The sequence below is a fragment of the Coenobita brevimanus genome, chromosome 97, assembly GCF_032717465.1.
Source record: "Coenobita brevimanus isolate Jiangsu-jjx chromosome 97, ASM3271746v2, whole genome shotgun sequence".
NCBI classification, from domain to species: Eukaryota; Metazoa; Arthropoda; class Malacostraca; order Decapoda; family Coenobitidae; genus Coenobita; species Coenobita brevimanus.
The window spans coordinates 7,238,097-7,248,533 of NC_137050.1; positions in this window are offsets into that span (position 1 = coordinate 7,238,097).

The following is a 10,437-nucleotide window of genomic DNA, read 5'->3' on the forward strand; positions in this document are numbered from 1 at the left end:
ACCCAGTGTGCAGCAGGCTTTCCATTTACTCTCCCCAGTTGAATTTCCTTGAGTGTTTCGATGCCTCACTATTCCCTGCCAATTTCGGTTGTTATAACAGACACCTTTGTTATATGTGCCCTATAATAAACAGCTTTGAAAGACCAATAGTTTTGTGCTGTTACCTGGCCTTTATTCATGTGTTCCAATATATATTCCTAATTATACCTCCCCTTCCCCTTACCTCTCCTCACTTTCCCCTCCCTTCTTCCCCCATCTATTTTCCTATTCACTCCCCCTCCCACCCACCTCTTCTCCCTTCTTTCATTCTGCTCCTTTTCTCTCTCCTCCTCCTTCTCTCTCTCTCTCTCTCTCTCTCTCTCTCTCTCTCTCTCTCTCTCTCTCTCTCTCGCTCATATTCTTACCTCCGAACTTTTCACACATTTTTCTCCACCTAACTCCCTACTTTCCCCCACTTCCTTGTCGTAGCGTCTTCCTTCTCCCTCTTCCTTGTCTTCCTCTCTCTCTGGCGTCTCTCTCCTTCCTCCTTTTCCTCCAGTCTCTTCCTCTCCACTCCGTTTCTCCTTTATTCCTCTCTCTCTCTCTCTCTCTCCTTCCTTCTTTTTCCTTCCTTCTTTCTCTTTCTATATTCCCTCTCGCTCCTTCTTATCTCTATTTTTTCCGCTCTTTCTCTCTCTGTTGCCTCGTTTCTGTTCTTCCTTTCCCTTACGTCTCCCTCTCATGAACCCCCTCTCACTTCTTAATTCATACATTTTTCACGTTCCCTACCAACGCTTCCTCTCCTGTCCTTCCGCCATTTCTCTCTCTCTCTCTCTCTCTCTCTCTCTGGATAATGAAGCCAAAGTTCTCCTACCGTGTACCTATGAAAATCAATTATAACATCACAGTGCCACTTACTGGAGGAAGCGTACGACAATTTTGTAATAATGCTGTACTACTATTACTTATATTATTTAACCCTTTATTGCTGGTAAATATGTGCGATACAAAAAGTTAGCATCAAAGAAAATAAAGAAAAAAGGGTAAGATTAGAAATGCAGCGTACTGGGAAGAGGGGAGGGAATAGGCAAACAGCTGGATACACAGAAGGATAGTAAAGCAAAGATGAATAAAAAAAGACTCATTCGCAGTCACACACACACACACACACACACACACACACACACACACACACACACACACACACACACACACGAAGTCAAAATGTCCAAATCTCAATACCTCAGCAAGTACTAATTAAATAAAGAAATACCAGGTGGTGATTTTCTGCGTGTGTGTGTGTGTGTGTGTGTGTGTGTGTGTGTGTGTGTGTGTGTGTGTGTGTGTGTGTGTGTGAGAGAGAGAGAGAGAGAGAGAGAGATAATATGCAAAGAAAGTCTGAGGTCCTGAGAGTAGATAGAGGTCTGGATAGATAAGGAGAGGGTCGGGGGGAATCTTAACTATCTGATTAGTACACCTTGGGACCCTAGCCAAGTGGAGAGAGAGAGAGAGAGAGAGAGTAAAAAAAGGGATAATAAGGAAAAACATTGAATAGCCTTACACCTTCGTTTCCTCCCTTCTTGGTACCCGACCTTTTTTCTCTCTTCCTTCCTCACCACTTACCTCCCCTCACCCCTCCATTTCCCTCCCCTCCTTCACTCTTCCCTCTCCTCCCTCCCTCCCTCCTCTCCTCTTCCCTCCCCTCCCTCCCTCATCTCTCCTTCCCTCCACTCTCTCCCTTTCTCTCTCTCTCATCCGGGCTTACATAACCATTAGAAGTTATAAATGCTTATGAAACAATAGCGTCTCTCCATCCCACCTTAGCCCTCTCTCTCTCTCTCTCTCTCTCTCTCTCTCTCTCTCTCTCTCTCTCTCTCTCCTATATATGCAAGTCTTCCGTCGCTTCATCTTTCAGTTCCTCCTTAAATTCTCTCTCTCTCTCTCTCTCTCTCTCTCTCTCTCTCAAATCGTGCCAGAAGCTGCGGGATTTACAAGGCTGGTAACTCTAAGAAGCACAACTTTTTTTTTGCCTTGATTTTCCATTGTTTAAAGTTACTGTCTTTGTTGTTTTTACTGGTTGTTTTTATTATTGTTTTACTAAATCCCGCAGTAAAAGATTTTGAAACAAACTCCCTTAACCCCTTCAGTACGATGACTCCTCTTGTTCCTACCGGCTGATGGTCATACCCAATGGAGAGAGAGAGAGAGAGAGAGAGAGAGAGAGAGAGAGTTAAACCGTACGCGGTTGTCTTTTTACTCTATTAGTCAGACGATTTTATTCATGATTTTGGCAGAGGCGCTGTTCCGTCACCCTGAAATGAGCAGACCGGTTGAGATTAGTTCCGACGTTGAGATTAATTCCCGTCGTGAAATTAGTTCCGACCCAGAGATGACTCGTAGTTCCGACCGTGAGATTAGTTCCGGCAGTGAGATACATTCAGACCGTGAGATTAGTTCCGATCATTTGATTAGTTCCGGCCGTGAGATTAGTTCCGGTTGTGAGAATAGTTCCGACCTTGAGAATAGATCCTTGCATGAGATTAGTTTCAGCCGTGAATTTAGTTCCGACCACGAAATAAATTCTAGCTGTGAGATTAGTTCCGACGGGGAGATTGGTTGTGACCGTGAGATTAGTTCCGACCAAGACTAGTTCCAGCCATAGGATTAGTTCTGGTCGTGAAATTAGTTCCGGCCATGACATTAGATAGGGCCGTGAGATTAGCTCCGACCATAAGTGGTTCCGGCGGCGAGATTAGTGTGTGTGTGTGTGTGTGTGTGTGTGTGTGTGTGTGTGTGTGTGTGTGTGTGTGTGTGTGTGTGTGTGTGTGTGTGTGTGTAGGCAGTCAGTTTCTCGCAGTATACTTCAGAAATGGCAGCGGTTACTGAACTATATATCACTCACACGGACATCCATGCCCTCTGACCTCTCGTGCGCGCTTTGAAGCAGGAGGTTTTGGCGGCGGGCAGCGAGGGGCAAGTGAGGTCATTGGCATGAGAGGTAGGTCCCATTTTCCAGCGCGGGTAAACCTTTCATTTTCTTGGCCTTGTATTGCATCTGAGAGATAAAGCTATGCAAGGTACAGCAGATACATGATGAAAGATGGCGGTACCGGCTTTACACGGCGGCAGGCTGCAGTGAGGGGATGGGGGGAGGGACGCTGGAGAGGACAGGAAAGTTAGAAAAAAAATGGCGTCAAGATGCAGTCGTGCTGTAAGTCAATCGATCCGTCTAACTGCTCCCTGACACCAGAGCCTCGACAACAGGACCATCCAAGCATATCTGTCCCTCTACACTCGACCCCTCTTCCCTCAAGTTCTCCCTCCTTCTCTCCATGCGTCTTTCTCATCCACTTTTATTTCCTCCTCTCGCCCTGCCTCTCCTTCTCGGTAGTCCTCCCTCCTCACTCTCTCATCCTCCGTCTTCCCCTCCACACTCCTTCCTTCCCTCCACTTTGCGGCGCCATTTACTCACCGCGTAAACTTTAAGTAAATTTTCTAGCCTTCACCGCGCGGCCATAAATACGGTACGATACTTCCAACAAGAATCCAGCACCTTCCCTCATTCTCTAGCACTCCTTCCTAGTGCTTGTTCTGTATCACCCTCCCTCCTCCTCCTCCTCCTCCCCTTCATCTCTCTCCCACTCTCCTCCTTTCTCTCTCACTTTACCTCCACTCGGCTCTCCAGCTCACTATTTACCTTGCATAAAGAGTGAGACTTATCCGGCCATTACCAAGGATAGTTTAATTGTGCGTTAGGCAGCGAGCTTCCGCCTGTGCCTCTCCTTATCCTTTTCCGCCCTTTTCTCTCCCCAGACCTTCCCTGTGCCCTATCTTATTTTTGCTTCATCCTCCCTGCTTTTTTCCACAGGTTTTAGTATCTGATAAACCCGTCTAGGCCTGCTATTCTTCCCGGCCTTGTTAACAGCGAGACTCGGCCATGGGGGTAGGAGAGTGTGGGGTGGGCGGTGGCTACTAATGGAAGCCACACACACACACACACACACACACACAACTTGACTTCTAAAATACACCCACTACGTAATGCACAATTTCAGAAGCCGACATTACGAGGAATTTATTAAACACGGCCACAAAGGCAAAGCTCTCACGCAGATATACGACTTGTTTCAGGAAAATCCGGGAGTAAATAGAATAAAAAGGAATTAGTTTCTCTTTCGGTCTGTATCTTCCTCCAGGAGTGCAGGTCTTTTGTATACTCCACTTTTTTTTTTTCATGGATTTCAGACGAGGAAATTCCTTTGTTAAATCCACGAGGAGGAACAGCGCAGCGGAAAAAAATTATAAAAATGTTTGATGTACTCGTGCCTCGAATATTTTATTTTGAAGATATTTCCTTTGTGCTGCTGAGGAAAAGTTTCGTGTTACCCTTTTTTTTTTCAATCCCGTTTCTTTTTCCTGCTTCATTTCCAGGCGTTGGTTTCTCTCTCTCTCTCTCTCTCTCTCTCTCTCTCTCTCTCAGCCAATCCCAATTTCAAAGAGTTCAAACACAACACTTTACATATATTAATTATGCTTTAGAGAGGGGAGGGAGATATGGAGAAGAGGAAGGAAAAGAAGGAAAAGAAATAAGGACAGAAAAGATTGGGTAAAGAACAAAAAAATGTATGAAAGGGACTGGAAAGGAATGACAAGAAGAAGAAGAAGAATTTGGAGAAAAGGAAAATAAAAAAAATAAGAACTGATAAACAAAAGAAGGATAAAAACAAGGAAAAGGTTGGGAAGCTTAAGAATAAAGGAGGGATGAGAAGAGGGAGGAGGAGGAAGAGGAGAGGCAGGAGGAGGAAGAGAAGGAAAACAACGGGGAAAAGATGGAGGGAAAAATGGAGAGGAAGGAGGAGAAGAACGTCGAGATTAAGGAGGAGGAGAAAGGAGAGAAAATGGAGGAGGAGGATACAAAGAGAATAAAGAAGTGGGAGTGAGAGAATACTGACAGAGATGAGACACAGGAAGGTAATACAATGAGAGAGAGAGAGAGAGAGAGAGAGAGAGAGAGAGAAGTATATGGATTTGCATACAACATCAACCTGTCTCTCCAACACCTGTCCTCTCACACCTGCACTTTTTCACGCTTGTCGCACCTCACACGGGAACTCCATTTTTCACATCTGTCATCCCACAACTGTACATTTCCACACCTGTCACCTCCAAAACTGCACATTCCTACAACTGTCACCCTCAAAAGTACACATTCCCACGCCTGTTACACTAATCTCTACACCTGTCAACTTAAATTTCCACACCTGTCACCTAACATTTTCACACCTGTTACAAATCATGTCCACACCTGTCACCTGAATACTTCCACACCTGTCACTCCATTACTGCACATTTCCACGTCACCCCACTACTGCACATTTCCACCTCACCCCACTGCTGCACATTTCCATTAGTCACTACATTTCTAAACGTCACCTCACAACTGCACATTTCCACACCTGTCACCCCAAACCTGCACATCTTCCACACCTGTCACCACACAACTGCACATTTCGACGTCACCCCACTTCAAATTTCCACACCTGTCACCCAACAACTGCACATTTCTACACCTACCACCCAACAACTGCACATTTACACACCTACCACCCCAAAACTGCACATTTACACACCTGTCATCCCACAACTGCACACTGCCACACTTGTACATTTCCACACCTATCACCCGACTACTGAACATTTCCACCCCTGTCACCCCACAACGTACATATTTACACCCGTCAGTTCCAGGCCAGGTACTGATTGATATAAAGGGTTTTAATAAATTTGCGGGGCTATTATCTTTATTATACTTTTGTTGCTACTAGACGATTTTATTCAGCGCCCTAAATCTAAAAGGGATTATTGGGGGCTATTCTTAATCCACCCAATTTCAAGAGCTTTTTCTAGGCTGAAGAAAATTGTCTGGAGATAATAAAATAAAAAAAGGCGTCATGGTGCTGAAGGGGTTATATCAGTGTTTAACCCCTTCAGCTGGTGCAGGAGCGGGACGCCTTCACGTGGTGGCACCGATATCCAAACGTCACTCAACTCTCCCTATGCCCCGAAAGGAGGTTGGAATGCAGTCGAGGGGGAACTTCTGTTTGCAGTCCACTGTGTTCACTTTCTGATGAACCTAAGGCTACCACTACTACTACTACTGCTACTACTACTACTACCACCACTACTACTACTACTACTACTACCACCACCACAACGATGGATAGGATAAGAAATAATGATGAAAGATGTTGAGTATGGAAATATTAAGCAGCACATTGCTCAATATACTGATATGAGTGTGCTAATACGGAATGGTCATAATGAGAGAACTGATATAAACAGGGAGGTAGAAAATCAATACAGATGGACAGGTTAAGTGAAGGTTTAAATATGTGAAGGATGGACGAATGACCCAAATGAAAATATAACGAAGCACATGACAAGGACTCCAACTTTTTTGTGTCACTTTAAGAAATGGTATTTATCCCACTGGCGTTATGAAGAGTGTGTGTGTGTGTGTGTGTGTGTGTGTGTGTGTGTGTGTGTGTGTGTGTGTGTGTGTGTGTGTGTGTGTGTGTGTGTGTGTGTGTGTGTGTGTGTGTGTGTGTGTGTGTGTGTGTGTGTGTGTGTGTGTGTGTGTGTGTGTGTGTGTGTGTGTGTGTGTGTGTGTGTGTGTGTACAAAATGTGGCCTAGTCCCTACCCCGACACTTACACATTCGCACCAGGATACACACACTATTCTATAAGTTACGAGACAGTGTTAGAATTGACAGTGTGACCACGGGTTGCAGGACAAGCTTGTGCAACTTGCAGAGCCGCCATGAGGGCCACCGCGACACACACACACACACACACACACACACACACACACACACACACACACACATTACACTAACTATCCCGCTTTGTGTATCTTGCTGCGTCAGTGTCAAATGGACTATCAGAGTGAGAGACCATTACTAACTTAAACAAAATCATCTGAAAACAGCAAGAATGAATTACACAGAGACGCCATCGTACTGAAGAGGTTGGGTCATGAATTACTCACTTCGACGCACCTGGTCAATCCTCACCTGTCTTACCTCGTGCCTTTATCCCCACCCGACACAACACAACTGCAAAATTTCCACAGCTGTCGCCTCACACACCTGCCTCACCGCCACACCTGTTACCTAACACCTGACATCTTACACCTGTTACCACACACTTATTAACACACTCCTATCAACCCACTCATGTCACTCTACACACCTGTCATCCTACACACGTCGCACCACACGTCACGCCACACACCTGTCACCCATACACCTGTCACCCCACACACCTGTCACCCCACACACCTGTCATCCCATACACCTGACATCTTCCAAAGGCCTGACCAAGCCCCCTCCACACACCTGTTGCTCCTCCCACCACTACCGTTATGTATGATCGGTCTTTCTCACTCCTTCATTCTCACTTGCTCTTACTCTCTCAGTCTGTTGTTCTCTCTCTCTCTCTCTCTCTCTCTCTCTCTCTCTCTCAACCTTCCCTCCCTTTTACGATAATTCTGTCTCCCTCATCCCTTTCCCTTCCTCCCCACCTCCTTCTCTCCATCCCTTTCTCCCTCCTTCCTTTCCCCTGCCTCCCTCTCTCCCTCCCTCCCTCCATTTCAATTTTTCCTCCATCAATTTCCCTCCCCCACGCACACCAATTTCTTTTCTCCCTTAAATTTCTTCGCTATTTCCTTCGTTTTTAATATTTTTTTTCTCCTCCCCTTCCTTCCTGATTTTTATATTATTTTATACTCTCTCTCTCTCTCTCTCCCCATCAGGTTGCTTCCTCACTACCCTCTCCTTTCATTTCTCAGCCCTTCACCCTCCCACCGTACTTCTTTTTTATTCTCCCTCTTTGTCTCCCTTCACTCTCTTCCTTCGTGTCCCCTCTCTCGCCTTTTCTTCCCTCCCCCCTGTGCTCCCTCCCTCGCTCCCACCCTCTTCCACTCTCTCATATATACCACTTCCTTCCTCCCTCCCTCATCCCCCCATAACATCCTTCCCTCTCCCCTCCCCTCTCCCTCTTCCCCTGTCTACCTCCCTTTCCCCTCCCTCCTCCTTACCCTCCCTTCTCCTCCTCCTCCTCCTCCTCCTCCTCCTCCTCCTGCCTACCCCCCTTAGTATTCCAGCCCGAGGGTGTAACTTCACTTAGCAAGATGGTCTTTAAACACACATCCTGGCAGGCACGGACGAGGCCAGGCAGGCAGGCAGGATGTAGTAGGTAGGTAGGTAGGTAGGTAAGTAGGTAGGTAGGTAGGTAGGTAGGTAGGTAGGTAAGCAGAGAGGCACGCAGGCAGGGTAAGAGGTAGGTACAGTAAGTAGGTAGGAACGCAAGCAAGAAGGCAGGAAGGCAGACAGGCAGGCAAGTCAGGCAGGCAGGCAGGCAGGCAGGCAAGCTGGCAGGCAGGCAAGCGGGCAGGGTGTGGATGCAGGCAGAAGGAAGTAAATGAGGAATGCAAGCAGAGAGAGGTAGGAGGAGTAGGGATGGAGGAAGCCAGAGGTAGGGTGGGAGGGAAAGAGAGGGAGGAGGAGGCAAAGAGTGGCAGTGAAACAGTGGGGGAGGGAGAGAGAGAGAGAGAGAGAGAGAGAGGGGGGGCGGGGGGGAAGGGGGCAGGCAGGAAAGTAGATGTGCAAGGAGGGAGGAAGACAATGAAATGAAAAGAAGGGGAAACGGAGCAGAGAGAATGAGGGAGAATGGGGGTGAGTGGAGAATGAGGAGATACGTAGACAAAGATTAATGGATGGATGAATCCAGAGGAAGAGAGAGGGGAGAGAGGAGGAGAAGAGGAGGAGGAGTGGGAAATGAAGGAGAGTGGAAGGAACAAAACGAGGAGGGAAGCAGGCAGAGGGAGAGAGGGAGGGACGAGAGAAAGTGGGGAGGGGAGAGGGTGAGAGGGGCGCCGAACACAGAGGCAGACAGGTAGGTTAAGAGGAGGGTATGGAGAGGAGGGTATGGAAGGAGGGTGTGGTGGAAGGAAAGAGGGAGAAAGGATGGGAGAGGGAATGGAGCATATGGGAGGGAGGGAAAGAGAGGGTGGAAAGGGAGAATATGTATGCACACAGACATGGAGGAAGACAGGCAGGCAGGGAGGCAGAGACAAAAGGGAGTATGACAGGGTACAAGGAAACTTAGGGGGGGAAAAGCAGAACATGGCAGGTCCTTTCGAGGCTGTTAATCACAGGGTAGGTTGTGACTATGGTATCTATTCTTTTAGGCCAAGGTCTTGTTTACAGGATCAGAGGCACCCGTGACGACCGACCACGTTACTCATCAGCTTCAAAACGTGGTGGCGAATCATGCTCTCAACATTATTAAAAATGTTTTCTTATATAAATCTTATATAGATCAGCCGGTCTACTGTGAAGTATTTTATCAACTGCCATATTATTATCGTTTTTTATTATTACTGGCTAAGGATGTTCTTGGATTTGTTTCCCTCATGGTCTATGCTTATCTGAAGTTAAGGAGAATAATTTCTTTTGAATATTCCTTGTATTTTTTTTTTTTTTGTCACCTTGGCTGCATTCTCACCAAGTTCTCCACACCTGTCTTGTCACAGGGCAAAAAGAGCTGGGTATTACACATCTGTCGGTGTGCTAAGGACTTGTACAATGTTAGGGTAATATTTCCTTTTCTCTATTCGATTAATTTACCTTAGAATCCAATTACCTGGTTGGTGTCTGCACTGTCTCTGAACACTACTGCCTCTTTCGGGTAACTTACTTTTTTAATCTCTAAATATATTTTATTATTACGTTCGCGGCTGAATGGTACTCACAGTATTGCTTTTTTTTTTCTTTTCATTTTTACTGCTAATGATCAAGGCTTTCCACTTCCGATATGAAAATCCATTTGCAACGATTAGGTCCAATTAAACCGCATATCAAGATCTCTCAGCCTTAGTCGCCTCAGTAAAGCTGTATCAATTCTGTAACAATATTTATATCATCATCAAATTTGGATATTTTACAACACAAGCCTTTTATCAGTGTCAGCGGCATAAAGCAAATGAAGAGGACCCAACACCGAGTCTTGTGGCACTCCACCTGCGACATCCACCCAGCCTGATTCGTTTCCATTCATTACGAATTTTGATTTACGTTCAGTTAGCGAATTATATGTCCGCTTGAATAAACAACTACTGAAACCATAACAACAATTACTACTACTATTACTACTACTACTGCTGCTGCTGCTACCACTACCACTACTACTACTACTACTACTACTACTACCGGGGAACTTTAACCAATGTTTTCTGAACATCGAGAGAGTGACAACAGATCCAATATCCTCACCCGCAATTAAAAAAAAAAAAAAAAAGGGTGCCATCTGAGGAACTGCTGTGGAATATATACTTTGATTATATTTTTATTTTATGAGTCTGAGTACCATGAGTGTGCTAATGGAAGGAAGGAGAG